Source organism: Argiope bruennichi, chromosome 4 (assembly GCF_947563725.1).
Source record: "Argiope bruennichi chromosome 4, qqArgBrue1.1, whole genome shotgun sequence".
NCBI classification, from domain to species: Eukaryota; Metazoa; Arthropoda; class Arachnida; order Araneae; family Araneidae; genus Argiope; species Argiope bruennichi.
Window position 1 is genome coordinate 73,907,243 of NC_079154.1, and position 16,822 is coordinate 73,924,064.

Here is a 16,822-nt window from a genome sequence, read left to right on the forward strand (position 1 = left end):
AGTTGCGATCTTAGATGTAATTTTGCTTTGGGAACGGGTGACCATGCACACTGCATTCCTGCTCAATGCATCTACCTGTTTATTTTCGGTGCTTACCAATTCATTATTCTGAATAAGACTCAGACATTTTGGCGGGAAAATTCCCTCCATTACTAATTGATCACTTATAACTGCCTCAATCTCAACGGGTTTACATTCCTCATTAAAAGCAAATGAAAAGGTTGCAGTTTGAGCAGAAACTTCATTTCCAAAACAAGTTTCAACTTGTATATTTCCCGTTGTTTTTTTGATAGGAAAAAATGATTTGTTCACAATTATAAGTTCACTTCCTGAATCTTTTAGAAATTTTACTTTTTTTCCATCCACAAAAATATCAATATATTCTAGCATATTTTTTGGCTTAGTTCCAATTCCCGATATAACAAATTTGTTTTCTGTTTCACTTTCATTTGTAGATTTTTCAAATCGTTTTGGACAGTTACGAGCGAAATGAAAGTTTTCCCCCTTTCCCCCGCATACATAACAAATCCTTTCCGGTTTAATATTTTGATATTTGTTTCGACGAAACGATTCACTTTCCATTGCCTGTTTTTGAAACCTTGATGCTTTCGTTTCACTACTATGTACATTAGAATTACTGACTTCAGATAACGATTTACCCCGAGATGAAAAAAATAAATCACATTCGCGACCTAACTGAGTTGACGGAAACCATGTTTTTCCTTCGCGAATACCTATGTATTCTTTAGTTCGGAAATCTAAAGTTTCGTACAACTTATCTGCAATAATTAAATCACATAATTTTTTAAAATCTCTTTTTACTTCTCTTACCTGACAATAGTAATCAAATGTTGCAGTTAATCGCGATGCGAATTGCACGTGCGATTCGCTTGGTAAACGTTGAGCATTTTTGAAACTACTAAGACATTCTCGAGGTGTCGGCTGAAATTCAGCTAAAAATAACTCTTTTAATTTCTCATAATCCGACAAATCCTGCTCAGTTGCATACGTTAAAGCATTATTAGCTTTAACCCCTAGCAAATTAATTAATATCTCAGCTTGGAAGTCTTTAGGAACTTCTTTAGTAATAAATGCCTTTTCTAAGGAAGTAAAAAACAAATGCAATGCCTCGGGTTTATCAGGTACAGAAATTGTTAGTGTTTTAATACTTCTTATTAAATTTTCAACACTAAAAGGCACGTTTGATCGCTCACTAGGCAATGATTGTTTTTTCAATTTTTCTAGCTCAATCTCCTTCTCGAGTCGGGCCAATTTCATTCTTTCCATCTCTAACTTGGATTGTTCAGTAACTGCCTTAGCCGTACGATCCTCAACGATCGATTTGATGACGCCACGGACAAATTCTTGATCCGTTTTAAAAACGTCAGAATTCTCAATTAATTTCTTAAGTTCCAAAATTTTAGCATTTTCTGACACAGTTTCACCGAGTTCTTCGGCAAGTATTTTTAAATCACACTTCTTTAAATTATTCAAGATACTCATTTTGAAGAAATATGAAAGACTAAATATAAAACAGAAGTAGCACAGTACCTTTTAAAATTTGCTGTTCACCGGCTTCGAGCCCCCATGGTTGTGGGTGTGATGGGTTTTAATGCATCAGTCCACTTGGATTAGCTTAATCTTTTTATTCTTGATTAACAATTGATGATTCTGATGAGCTTTACAAATGAGAATTCAATGATGAAGGAATTTATATTACATGAAGATGGACAGTTGATGCCGTTCAAAGGATCTTTCCCACCTACGCGTGGTGCACTGGCATTTTCAGAGGAATCCTTCAACGCAAGAATTCCAGTTTCGGCCCTTTCTCAGAGTATCACGGCTTCTCGGTTTCCGGTCGCACCCTTCTCGGCGGACGTCCGTTCTCTCCCCTCGTCTAGTGAACTCTGAACTCTGCCCTCCGACTGCTGGCTATCACCGGATGAACTCAGAGTGCCCTCTCGTGGAGTTAATTTACCACATTATTCAGTGTGAAAGTCTAAAATCGGTTCTCCATATATTCCTCTAAAAAAGAAGAGAATGATATGGTATTGGGAGAATATAGAAGCCATGAAAATGGTTCATTTCTACCAATCCACCATTTTTAGAATATTCGATCAAGGAGAGCACTCATAATTCTCCTTGTTACAAAACATGACCAGTTTATCGACACAATTTTAACCGTCGTTCAACTTATTGTGTTTCTGATGGGTTATTAATGTGGACATTTAATAATCACGGAACTGTTCTCGGAAGTTTCATCTGCTCTGAACTGTTCTCAGAATTTCATTTGCCATAACCAAAGAACGCACATTCGCTTTTTTTTTATTACATGAAGTTTTTTTGTTTGTACACGAATAAGTAACTCATTTTTGCAAATGAAATATATTTATTTAAATGTTATATTGATGTAAATCACTTCCTCATGCTCTGAAAAATTATGTTTCAATTCAACTTTGTATTCTGATGAATAATTTATGGATATCCTATATATGCTTAGAAAATCAATTATACTTTCATCATTTGTAGTGTTGCGATTTATTCCACTTCATTTAGAGTAACAGGCATGTCCATGAATCATGCTCTCTTTTTATACAGATAATATCGTTCATAGGCATAGTAAGTGTGAAGTGTGAACAGCATTTTTGAGTCAAATTAACTTTAGAAGTATGTTTTTTTTTTATTAAAGCTTGGTTTTTAAGTCTAGAATTTGAGGATAAAGCTTGGATTTCCTTTGGCAACAGACAGGTCAAGAATTAGGCAGCATACAGGTCACACTGATTAATAAATTTCTAAATGGCTCATCGCTCTATTAGTTTTTTAGTATTGTATATTAGAAGCTCAATTTGAGCATACATTTAACATTTTTCCATTTTAATACCTCAAACCTTACAACACCATTGGCCAAGTAGAGCATTTAACATTCCTTTTTGTTTATAGGGGAAAACTTGCACAAACCCAAAACAGACGGTTCACTGCTAATCAATATTTTTGTACAAAATTGTTTTTTGAAAACTATTAAGCCATTCAGAATCAAACCTATTGCGTGCATCTTGATTTGAAACTATTTTCTTATGGTAATATGTAAAATATAAAAATGTGAAATATTTCCAAAATTGATTTTTCGGCTATGAGAAACTTAATTTACAACTGGGGAGATTTGTTCCTTTTTCATAACAAGTTATCCATTCTTGAGAATATTTAATAACAATGAAGCTCAAATGCACGAAATAATATTTGTTCTAAGACTGCATAACTTCACGCAACTGTAGATCGAAAGTAATATCTGAAATTCAAGTTTGATATTACTTTCAAGTTAATATTTTATGTTGGATATTCTTAATACACTTCCCAAATGCAACTCTGTTTTCATTTATCATGGAATAAATTTTATGTTACTTTTATGATACTTGAATATAAATGTTCTACTACCTTGCATTAAGTCTTTTTATTTCTTCTTCTTTTTGCTTACTACTGAGATTGTTTCAGGAAACTGCTGTTAGTATACTTTGCTTCTCTAATATCAATTCATCAGCAGTAGTTTCAAGAAGAGATTTTCCCAAACTTCTGATAAGGATTTGAGAAAAATTCTCAACTTTTCAAAACTAACATATCAATTGCTTATACTATTGAAAACTTGGGAAACTGTAACTCTCAAAAACATAGAAAGAATGCAATGGTTTATTAAGCAATTAAACAAGAAAAAATGCAAAATGTTATTATATGTATTTTTTCTAGATTAAAAAAAAAATCTTATATTCTATTCAGGTTCAATAGAAACTTTATTATCTTACATCTTTAACAATCTATTAAACGTTTCTTTCAAGTTGAAAGGGAGCCTAATTATTTTAGATCCCTAATAACTGTTATTCTAACATAACATTAAGCTTTAAAAGAGTGTATACTATCTTACATAGCTGAAAGTATCAAATGCTTCTGGTGTATTCAAGTTCAAAAAAAAGTTACACTATCAACTAAGCTTTACAATCTCGAAGTCCAACGTTATTTTCATTTTCAAAAACAGTTTTGCTATCTGACATTACTCTAAATTTATAAGCTGCCTATCGGAATCTTTACGAAAAGTTGTCGTGTTTTCGTTTTTAAGTTTATCGATTTATTTTTTGAAAACTGTAATTTTCTTGAAAATATTTGTCTGAAATTCATTTTTATAATTAATGAATACGCATTTTCAATACTGAAACCTTTAAATTGACTTTTTTTGGTTTTTAATAAAAAAAATATAATATAAAGTGAGAAGTGTAACTGTGATAAATTATTTTTATTCGAAATAAAAGTATTTGTTTCGATTATATAAGGTTCAAAACAATAGTGTGATGCCTTTTGATCTAGTAATTGGGTAAAAAAATCTGAAAATAGAAAAAAAATGAAAATATTAAAAAAGATACTAACATTTTCTATAATAAATCTCTGCATCTATAAAATTTGCAGTAAATCATTTTTAATTCCATGAATATAACAAAGCAGACAACTTTTTTTATTCAATGATATTGAACCTAATAAATTTACGGATGATATACCTAATAAAATTGAGAAATAGATACATTAACTCAAACGAAGATTTAAATGAATATTAAAAATGAAATATTGTCTAAATTCTTTATCTTTGTATTTACTCATGGTTTAATGTTAGATAAGAATTTAATTGTAAATACTAAGTACTTTTTTAATGCAACAGTGACAAAGAAGTATTTGAATAAATATGATACATTATATTAAAAGTTAATTTTTATCAAATTATTTTAAAAATCATTCATTATTTTTAAAATAAGGAAGTTTTATAAAATATTTTTTTTAAATAATCATAATATATTTTAAATGTATGTTCAGGACGATTTCCTTTTTCTTTTGGAATCGTTCTAAAAATATTTTATTTCAGTTTCAACGTTATACAAAGAACCTAAATTAAAAATATATTCTTTAAAAAATAATAAGTAACAATTTATTATTTTAAGAATAATAGGTGGTATTTAAGATTATTAAAAGAAAATTAATAAAGGAATACTTTTTAGTTTCATGAAATATTTTCCCATTTATTAATATGCAAGAAGTTTTAAGCTAGTTTTATTGTACAATTGGTAAATTTTATTTTTAAAAAATTTGAAATATTTACATATATTCAAAATAATATATAAATAAAAATACATTGTACCTCAGTTTTACATCACTTTTTCCGTCTTTCCACATTGACCTGTTGAGGCATTTTTGGTGAAGACAGATTTTTTTTCAGTCCAATTCTTCTTTTTAAATTCCGATAGATGGCGCTGGACATAACAATATATAAAGTGAGATAAAATGTTAAAAGAAAAAGATCCTATCACGATATAAATTTAACATCAATAAAATTTAGGCCATCAGCTTCAGTCAGATAACATGAAGCTGCTTATTGTCAGCGCAATGTGACTCAAAGGAATTTTGTTAAGGTATATACAGTAAACATATTTTTATTAAATTCACATCAATCCTCTATTCGGAAATTTTGTATAGTCGTTTCAAATACACATCTCCTTTCTAAAAATAAGCAGCTGGGTCCATTTATTGAAAGCTATGAATATCTGCAACAGTTAAAGAAGAATGCATAAAATTTTACTCCTTTGAGAGTCTGCCAAGAATTATATTTGAATATTTCAAATATCCGATGAAAGATTTGTTCTGAAATTCAAACTGTGTGCATTGGTTCACAAAACTATTTTCATGGAATTTATTGAAGTTGTTCTAATGAATTAATATGTTCTAAATGTGAATGTTCTAAAGAAAGTCAATTAATATTCAAAAGTATACATGTTTCAAATGCCTTGAAATTCTCTAATTACAAATATTATGAAAGTTGTATATTATTTACTAATGTTGATTTATTTGAATGTTTGGTAAATTATATTTAATTGAAATATATATCAGTATTCACAATAAAAATTTCGAGAATATACACACATATATTTCAAGAATATACATGAGAATATATTTCGAGAGAATGCAATATTTTTTCAATATTTAATTTTTTGATTACTAATATTTTAACTCTGATTATATTCTAAACAATACGTCATTTAAGTTTTTTTTTATTTCGATAGGTGTGAGATTTAGATGTTACAAATTAAGTTTTCACGAAAAACTAATTTATACATATATATTATTTAATTCTCAAGGCAATAAAATAGATCCTTATACCAACCGAATAATTTTGAAAGGGAATAATTTCCAAACGCAGAGAATTAAAGTATTTAAAAATGTTATTCTGTTTTTCACATTCCAATAAAAGAATGCATTGAATTCATCCGCTGTTTATTGGTTGATTACTTACATTTTTGCAGAGTAATGATGACTGTTTAAGGACGAAATTGGTAACTTCGATACAAGATATTAGTGGATGAATACTAGTCTTTTTCTTAACTGAATTTAAAAAAATAATTAGATACGTACAGTGGCTCAAACAATTGAGAGTACACCTTACTTTTCCTCCAACTTTCAATATATATAACACATTACCGAGAAGTGAAAACATGTTTTTAATTTTACAATTTTTATAAACCATATGGTCGCAGCAATCTAAGGAAAAGTGCTAAAAAATTTGGGTTTAGATGGCGACCTCAAACTGAATGCATGTAATGTGAAAATATAGTGTCCATTTCATTGTAAATAGCAGTCTACACACATTACCACAGTCCATCGACATCAATATCATTGAATATCCGTGAGCTACACTCGCAATAGTGGTCCAAAAACACAAAATCAGAAGTAAAACCCATTTAAAACAAGTGTTGCAAGAAGGATGGGATAAAATATCTTCAGATACCACCAAAAATGGGTCGAAGCGGTACCACGACGTTTAGAGGCCATTATAAAAGCCAAGAGACATGCAAATGAATATTGAAACTTTCTGTCTATGCGAGATGTTACAAAATTTAATTGGTGTATTCTCAATTTTTTGAGAAACAAATCTGCATATGCTTATTTAAAATGCTTCTGAAACTTGTCAATTTCGAAATTTTTCGTTTATTGTTCTTTGTTTTTAGTTTAAATTAATAAATAAATTAATTAATTTAATTTAAATTGAACCATTTGTTTTGTGTAAAAATAAAAACATGTTTGCACTTCCCAGTAATGTGTATTTATATTGAAAGTCAGATTTATCACGTAAAAGTAAGGTGTACTTTCAATAAGGTGTTTGAGTAACTGTAGAACGATTTCAATATATATTCTAAAATGGAACTCTTTCTTTTTTAATTTATGTTTTTTTTGTGCAAATATAAAACTTCACTAGTTTTTTGTTTGTTTTTTTTTTGTCCTCAAAAGATAAAATTTACAAATTTTCTATATATATGTTATCTATATAATTCACATCGCTGAAAATGCAAAAATTTATTTGGTTAATAATAGTTTAAGTATACCATTTTCATTTAAAAATCACATTTTTCTGATTTTAAAGTAGATTTATAGAAGTAACTTTAATTTCAATCGTATTTAATGTTGCGCGTAGTTACTTAAATTTCTATACAAAAGAGAAAATAAAATAGCATCTTCAAAGAAACAACAATTCTACATATTTGTTAATGTACTGCAATATGTATAACAATTTACGCAGCAAAAATGCCTTTTATTTAACAATGAATTAAAGATTAAATTCTTGGGGATTCTTTCTTTAAATGGGAGTATTATTATATAGAAATGATAGTGTATAATTTGCTTCGAACTTTTAATCGCTCTATCTTAAAGAGAAATCTAATGGTTATATTTATGTTAAATTTATATTATGAAACTCCTAATTACAGCAAGCAAAAAATAAACTTTTTAAATATGTCTGCTGTTGCTCTTTTTATGACTAGACATGAGAGAAGTGGAAAAATATACAAATATTCATACCAGAGTGTATAAGAGCCATTAAGAAATGTTTTATGCATCTTTTTCAAAGATTTCATAGATTAGCTTATATCAAAATCCATATAAATGAAATGGGTTTAAACTATTCTAGGGATTAAGAATACCAGCTCAATACGAGGTATATTTAAAAAAAATACAATAGGCCATAACAATTCTAAAGATTGCGATATAAATGCGAATCAAATAAGATGCAAATCAAGTGACCTAAAATAAAATAAATGATGATGCATATTTTTTATTTTAAAATACTCACCCTGCCGTTGCCACATATATCAATAGTTGAGATTGATATTTTTGAGAGATGTTGGTAGTTATTTCATTTTTATGATTATTTTTTATAATTTGTTATTAATATCATATATATACATATTATTAGGCATCAATCACAGAATACATATACCGATGTTTCGTTTCTTTTTCGCTTTCCAATAATATAATTTACAGCAGTTTGATTCAGGAATCTTGATGGCAATGCAAATCAAATTCAGTGTCGAATGCCAGAATTTACCGTCAAATATATGAAATAATAAAAAATAATAAAAACATTATTATAATTTATAATAACGAAGTACACACTTACTAATTAATATAATTGAAAAAATGGGAGAGCATCATATGGTAATTAGATGTTTAACAATCTGATTAATTATGTAATTTCATATGATCGACATGACGCCTCTTGGTCACAAAGTAATTGTGATGTCATACATTTATTTATTTTTTAATTGTCGTGTGATACATATATGATTATTTAATTAATTCATAAATATTAAGCGTGAAGATGATCATTCCATAAAGCATTTATTATTTTGTTGGTACATACAGTACATGAAATAATGAACCAACTTTAGATCAAGGTTTCCCCTCATTAGAAATATTTCTCATATTAATCGGAAAATAAATAACTGTTTAAAAGGAATTTATAGTGTAATAATTTGTTTTCAAATTCAATATCATTTTTAAAAAAATAGTTTTACCTATGCAAATTTTAATAAATACTAAATAGGATAAAAAAAATCTTAAGGATAGTAAAGTAATCTTAAGAGTAAGGGGATTTTAAGGGTCTTAATGATAATGGGCATATTATTAATATTTTAGAAAAAGAAAATTATTGAAAATATTTTTAAATAATTAAAAAAAAATGCACACGTTTTATTCTGGTGGATTGCTTGTAACACTGATAACGGGAAATATTTCATTTGTCAAGTTTTATTTTAAGTAGATGGCACTTTTTTAGTTTATTTGTATCTACACGATCTTCATATGACAAGATATTCCTTTGAAGACAGATAAATTTGTTTCTAATTACTTGAAAATATAAATAATTACGAAATTTCTTGACGAAAGTAGTTAAAGAATTATTTCGAACATCTTAAGAGAACTTTATTCACTTCAGTATCTTTATCGAAATCTCTTTTCATATTTCCAAACAGTATAATTCTTTAAAAAAATATATGCTTTACAGATTATTCAAGTTCTTTAGAATTTCATTTTGTTAAATGAATGAACATAATATTAATAATTTGTAGAATTTTATGAAAAAAAAATTATGTTTCATCAATTTCTTTATTTGAGAAATATTTGAGATGATTTATTAAGTATATTTTTTGATATCTTTGAAGTTTGAAAATATAAAGCATGAAAGCTTCAGAAAAGAAATACTACTTTAAAGAGGTTTTTTTCTAAAAACATTCTTAGTTAATATATCATCATCATATTCAATATTAGAATATTACATAAGCGATTTTGCTATAACAAGATTTTTATTTTATGTTTTAAAAACACTAAGTATTTCTGACTCTTAATACCACATTCATTACCATAATCTTATATAAATGTTTTTTAAAGTAAATTATTTATTTTATTATAATAAAAAATAACTGTTTAAACTTTACAATAAAGCAATTTATGTCATTTAAATTTAATACATTTGATCACAGAAAAGTATTTTAAAAATGAAATAATTTGGTAACTATAATCAAACAATCATCAAATATTCATTTATTAGAAGTTTATTCAAAACTATTCTTAATTCATTATAAATTCTTGAAGGATTTATGGAATTTCTAGCTACAAATTCCATTCATTTTATTATCTCATTGCATTTATTTCGAACGATTTTCTTTCATGTGAGATAATTTTTTTTTGTTTTGTTTTATAAAATTTGTAAGAGATTATTATGTTAATGAATAGCTATATAATTGTTGAAGAAATATCTATAAATAAAATACTTAATTCCTATTGAACGATTACTAGGGATTCACAAATTCAAAAGATATGGCATTTTTGTGCTTATTGAAATATTTTGTGAACTTAACGCAAAATTAGAAAATAAATTCCTTTTATAATATCTGAATTTAAAAGCGTATGTATAAATAGTAACCTCATTTTTTTATTATGGTTATTTGGGCTGGTTAGGGCTGAAATGATTCAATTCACTTTTTCTTGAAAATAAATTTAAAATCGTATCCATGCAGAAATTCAATAGAAATCTAACATGTTGAGTTTGGATTCAAGTGATACTTAACATAATAATATAGTACTTTTTGTTCCTAGAAATGCTGAGTCTTTCACAATATATTAAATTCTGTTAAATAAAAAAATAGAATCCACACCACTAAGCATTCACCCGTCCAGTATTTGTTTTTTTCCATGTTGAAATTCAAACAGTTAATTTATACCTTGGTATTTTATACATTAGTCTTTCAAGGATAACATATGCTTTATCCTCTTGTCAGCCTACTTTTTTTAAAATACCTTGAAAGCATTTTCTTCCATCAGTTGCGTAAGAGTAGAATCATCAAATGTTTTTTTATAAATATATGTAGTAAATTGAATTAACTACAAATTAATTACCAAAGTTTGCATTATCTGAATGTACATATGGTGTATTTAAATCTTTGAGACTCGAAAGTTAGTAAAGTATATATATATATATATATATATATATATATATATATATATATATATATATATGACACTATTGGAAACATGTTTTCTTTTAAAACAATTTTTTATCAAAACATTTAAATATTTATTTTTTAAATTAATCTTTAATTCAATTTTTAATTATTCCTTTTTTAAACAACAATTCTCCAACTTATTAATATTTTTTGGTCCAAGCAAAATCCTGTTTAGAATAAACAAAGTTGCATTTCATAATATGTGAATATCAAGTTTCTTTCTATAATAATTGCTATAGATGATATTATGAAGCAATGTTATTGTTTTCTTGCTTAATTCGTTTCGTAGCAAGGATTAAAGTTTCACGGATACTTTATCATTTGGTGAATGATAGATTGATAATTCGTATCCTAGGAGGGAAAGTACGAGTTGAATTTGTAAACTGTGACAACAAAATGAAAGCATTAGAAAATACAAGAAATATGGTGGTGTCTCTATCATGACTCTAGGTGCAGCAATTTTCTTAAATGATTAGACTCTCTATCTTGGAGACTATTATCATAAGAATCTCAATATGAAAAGAGCCATGAACGAGATCTCTAATAACTCTGTGATATACTTTTTTTGTGTTGCATTTGTTTAATAATGAATACTGCTTGTCCGTGCACTGTTTATTTCTGTAAATGTTTCCTTGTGTACGTTTCGGCTGTATTCTGCTACTTATCGTTAGGCATAAACGAGTTTATTGAAGTTTTCACCGTACAGAGCAGTTTCATAATATTATATTGGTACCTTTAAGGATATATCAACTATGTTTCCAAAAATTATTTGAAATTACTTAATGGCTTCATAACTTTTAACATAATTTAAAATTTTGTAATTTAATAAAAGTAATATATTTCAAACTTCCATAAGTTTGAATACAATCATTTAATCGCTTTTATATATAGCTAATCAAATTAAATATTTTAACGTTGCATTGTAAATGATTTATCTTTAATCTGAAATAAACCTTTACTGATATCTTGTTAGTGTATTAAATTAATTGAATCATATATAATGCTGCTTTTCTCCTTGATTTTGAAACACTTCCCAATATCCCTAGTAAAAAGTACGTAGAATATTAATAATTCGGAAAAATAATAATTTATCGAATCATATTTCGGGTCACGAGGAATCATTATTAGACTATCTAGTCTGTATTCCTTCACAGAATATCTTTAATATCTTTCTTTTAATCTCATTTTGCTTATCAGAAGTTAAAATATACCTCCAGAAGTCTGAATGTGTTTTGAAATTTAAAGGTAGACTGTTAGCAAATTTTCTGCTAAGAGATTTTAATAACAACGGAAAATGAATAATTTTTATATACTTCATTTATATTTTTATATGAATCACAGTAATGAATTTCTGCTGTAGAAATTTTAGAAATAGCCTTAATGGAAATCCAAAATTAAAATCTTAGTACTTTTAAATGCATAACTATAATTTATAAAAAATATAGCTAGATATTAAACCTAAGGCACATATTTTAAGAAACATATTTTATATCCCTTTAAAAATATTTAAACCAAAATTAATATTTCTACCTCCGAAAGATCCATCTCATTATTGAGTCTTCAATTTATTCTTCCAAAAGCGTTTCGCAATGATGTTTCAATATTTCCTTCTAATTTTGCCTTTCTTGTTGAAATATTAATACCTGCATCTTCATAAAACTCAATTATTTCGTTGTTTTTCTGATGGTACTGAAGACAAAGCATCAAATGAAATATGATTTTTTTCCCTGCTAATACAGTGGAGAATAAAATAACTGTGATTTCTAGTTGGAAGTATATATAATTCTGTTGAGAGTAAGAATAGTTCCATTTTCAGGTTTGAAGTGATTTCATTAGAAATTTGGATCAGAAAATTTATATGATAAATCAATCAAAAAAGAATAAATAAAGAATATTTCCATGCATATAAATTATGCTCTCTACTTAATTATATTTCAAAATACGTACGCATTTATCAATTGTGGCTAAATTTTACTTCTAATTTAGATAAATTTTGATAGAAAAATTATAAATGTTTTACTGCAATTCCGAAATAATTAATTGCATTTAAAAATAAGCTTCGAAATAAGAGCTTTTATTTAATATTTTTTCATTTCTTTACCTCCTTTTGAAGAATTTAATACAAATACTGCTGAATAAAAAAGATCATAGAAATGAATGTATATATTAAAGGAATATTATATTGTATATTAAAATAAATACTCGTAAGTTGCTACTTTATAATTACTTATAAATAAATTAAACGAAAAATATTTTATTATTTTTTTTATTTATTAAAAATTACCCTTCATTTTTTACTCAGGTATCAATTTATTTTCTGATGTAAAAAAAAAAAAAAAAAAATTTATTTTCTACTTTTTTTTGAAAAGAAGAAACTTCCATATTTTAGGCAGCATGTTTTTTTTCCTTTCATAAGCCGTGCACCATTGCAAAGGATTTTTTTTTTGTTACGCATGTTCAGAATCAGAAATCAGTATTGGTTTTAGTTGCAATAGTTGTCTTTTTAGTCAATAAAGAAGAAGCAGGCATGTTTCTTACTTTTCACTTGAATATTTCTTAACTCGGAAAGAAAAACATTTATATTATAAATATGTTTAGACATCTATTGCAAATAAATAAAATAGCAATTATATTTATAAATAAGGTTCTGTTTCTGTGATTCCACAATGATAATACAAATCCTCGACTATGAGAGAGTATAAGTGGAATTAGAGAAGACATAACTCTCAAATTTTTATTATTTAAAAATCATAGCAATTCAGAATTTCCAAAATTTGGTAACTTCAAGCATTTATTTACTACACATTTATGATTTTCTTAAAAATTAGAAATATATTTCTTTACTGAAAGATACGCACGCAATGCCCAATAAAAATATACTATTTAATTCCAGAGATTTTAGAAATTAATTGTGAGGTACGACAAAAACATTTTCAATCTAAGTCTGTTCAACATATTGCATGATTAACAAATAAATTATAATTCTTTATTAACGATATTTTATAAATAAATGTATTTTTATTCTTGTGAATATCTCATAGTACGAAAATGAACATAAATGGTTATAAAATACAAATCAATAATTATATTCAACAGTTTCCAAAATATTAGTATATATGCATATTATCAAAAATATTTTTTAACATAAAGTATTTTTTCTATTTTCATAATATTCTTTATACTGCTTTTGAGTTTTCAACAAAATAAAAATTTGAAATCTAAGATATTTGAAATAACATTAATTCAATTTTGTGTTTATACATTCAGTTTTAAAATAAAGGAAATCTAAAATGATTTATGATTAAAAAGAAAAATAAATTGAAAGGATAAAAAATTTTTTAAAGGATTATATTTTAGAAACAGCTGGAGATTTTTTTAACAGTTTTCGAATCTCATTTTCTTTTTATTTCTCTTTTCAATAGTTGTTCCACGCACACATTATAACACGTAATTCGAAAAATCGTTTCATAGGATTTATGACTTTTCGTTTGAAAGGAATGCAATCTAAATGAGGGTTTAGAATTTCATTTCGTAAAACTATTCCAATTTGTTGCCGTCAATTCATGCATTCTTTCGAATCACTGGAGTTCGATATTATGTTATTATCGGCAAAGGACAACTAAAGAAAAATGCTCCACGATACAGAATAAAATAATTTATTAAGTTCTGAAAGAAGTCTGTGGATTGCCTTTCTTTTTCTTTCTTTTCAGTTTATAATGATCACTCAATGTTCAAAGTTGATTCAATTTATATATGCCTTTTCACAAAACTTACTTGATTATAATAGATGTATAATTTATAAAACTAAATGATATTAATATGCCCTAGTCTAAAGCTCATCCACATTTCCTATTATTATTGTTATCACATAATGTAATAGAATATTGTTAAATATTCGTAGTATTATGCATCATTCGGAATAACCATAACCGATTACTCCGACCCGCCTGAACGCACACGAAAAAAATGAAAAAATCTGAACTACCGGACAGCCCGACAGCAACACTGGCGGGAACTACGGAGGAGTCCTAATGACCATCATCGGTCACGGTACAACCCTTCCCGTGGGAAGTATGACTCGTCATCAATAGGAGGTAGCCGACCCCCTCCATTTCTGTACCCAACAGAAGGCCAGGAACCAACCACCATACCGCAATCTTCTCACCCTTATTTCTAAGGTACCCCCTTCCCCGGTGGAAGCGACATTTTAAATAAAGAGGCCATACAATAAGGTGTGCTAATAATAATTATCTTTTCTTATTTCACTGCCAGATTTAAAAACCATGCTATTCCCCACATCTCAAAAGGCTCAATATCTTTTTGATAATGAGCGTTTACATTTGCTCAAATAATAATAATAATAAATGTTTATAATACTGACGAATGTTGTTAATGTAAGAATATAAATACTAAAATATTTTAATAGGAATCATTGTGATCGAAAAATTAAATATTCTGCCATCATCTCTAATGCATTCCGACTTTTCAAATCAAATTTTCTTCATGCATTTCTATTCTTAGTATAATATTAATCTAAAATAAATATGAAATAGTTTAATGCGTTGATTAAAAATTCTATTATTTCAGTATTCTATTAGGTAGTATTTTTTTGTGTATAAAGCATGTTAATAACATAAAAACATTTCTAACATTTAACAACTTAAATTTATATGTTACTGTAGATATTAATATAAACCCATCAAAAGTTCTTCGACAAAAAAAATCATTAATAAATATCTCTATTTTGGTTTCATTACAAAATTCCTGTTTATTAGCAGTTTTTTAAATTTATACAGTAAATTTATATTACTTGCAGCAAGAAAATATACAGAATACTAACAAAATTTCGTAACACTTCATTTCTTTTTTTTAAATTTATAATGAAGTGAAATCATTTCATAACGCAAAATGTTAAGATACTTTTCTACCAATTTCAGTGAGATTAAGAAGCATTACTAATCATTACTTATTATCATTAATCTTACATGAATGACCACTTATGACAAGCTTACTCATCTTCGCAATTATTCTATTAATATTCATTGTGTGGCTTTCTTTGTTGATCTCAATATTAATTACTGATCTTTTGTTCTGTTCATAATTAAATTATTGTTCCATAATGAGGTCATTAATTTCTTTGTGAATAATCAGAATCTTTAATTTATAAACTTTGTGATCAACGATTCCATCAAATATGATTTGAAAGAGTTTATTTTTATGGAAAAATCTTTGGCATTTTCTCAGGTTTTATGATAAGATTATTGGGCACTAAGTAGGTAGAAAACTTTTATCAATAATTCAATTTTTTCCAGATACTAATTGATTTCTGACAAACATTAAGATATAATACCAATAAGATAATTAACACAACGCAAACACACATAAAGAAATATATATGTGATGAAGTGTTTTAGAAATGATTTGTTATTTTTTTTTTTCAATTTGAACTGGAAAATAGCATTTTGGAAAACAAGAAAATAATACGTTTTTTGTTTGTTAAAGAGGCGATGATACTGTATTCAAAATTTGCTGAAATAATTTTTCAGAAATGTCTTTTTGTAGGCTTACTTGACCTTATACATTTTTTTGTGTGTATTCTATATAAATAACTGCAAACTATGCAGAAAATTATTGTTTCTGAATTTGGAGCTTTATATTTATTCATAATGTCATAAAAACTCGGCATATGTCCGCTCCATTTTCAAAAAGAATGTGCGAAAATATTTTCCTCGAATTTTATGAGAATAAAAGTGTTAAAATTCCAAGAATTAATATACATTGAAAAAATATGTTTTTGAAATGTTATACTCTAAATAAATGTCAGTTAATTTTTAAAAATGATTTTTTTAAAATTCAAAATGAGGAATGATAAAAAGTAATTCCATATAAAAAAAAATACGATTATTGACTTCATCCACATGTTTCATAAAGTTTAATAGCTCTTTATAAAAACAACACAATTT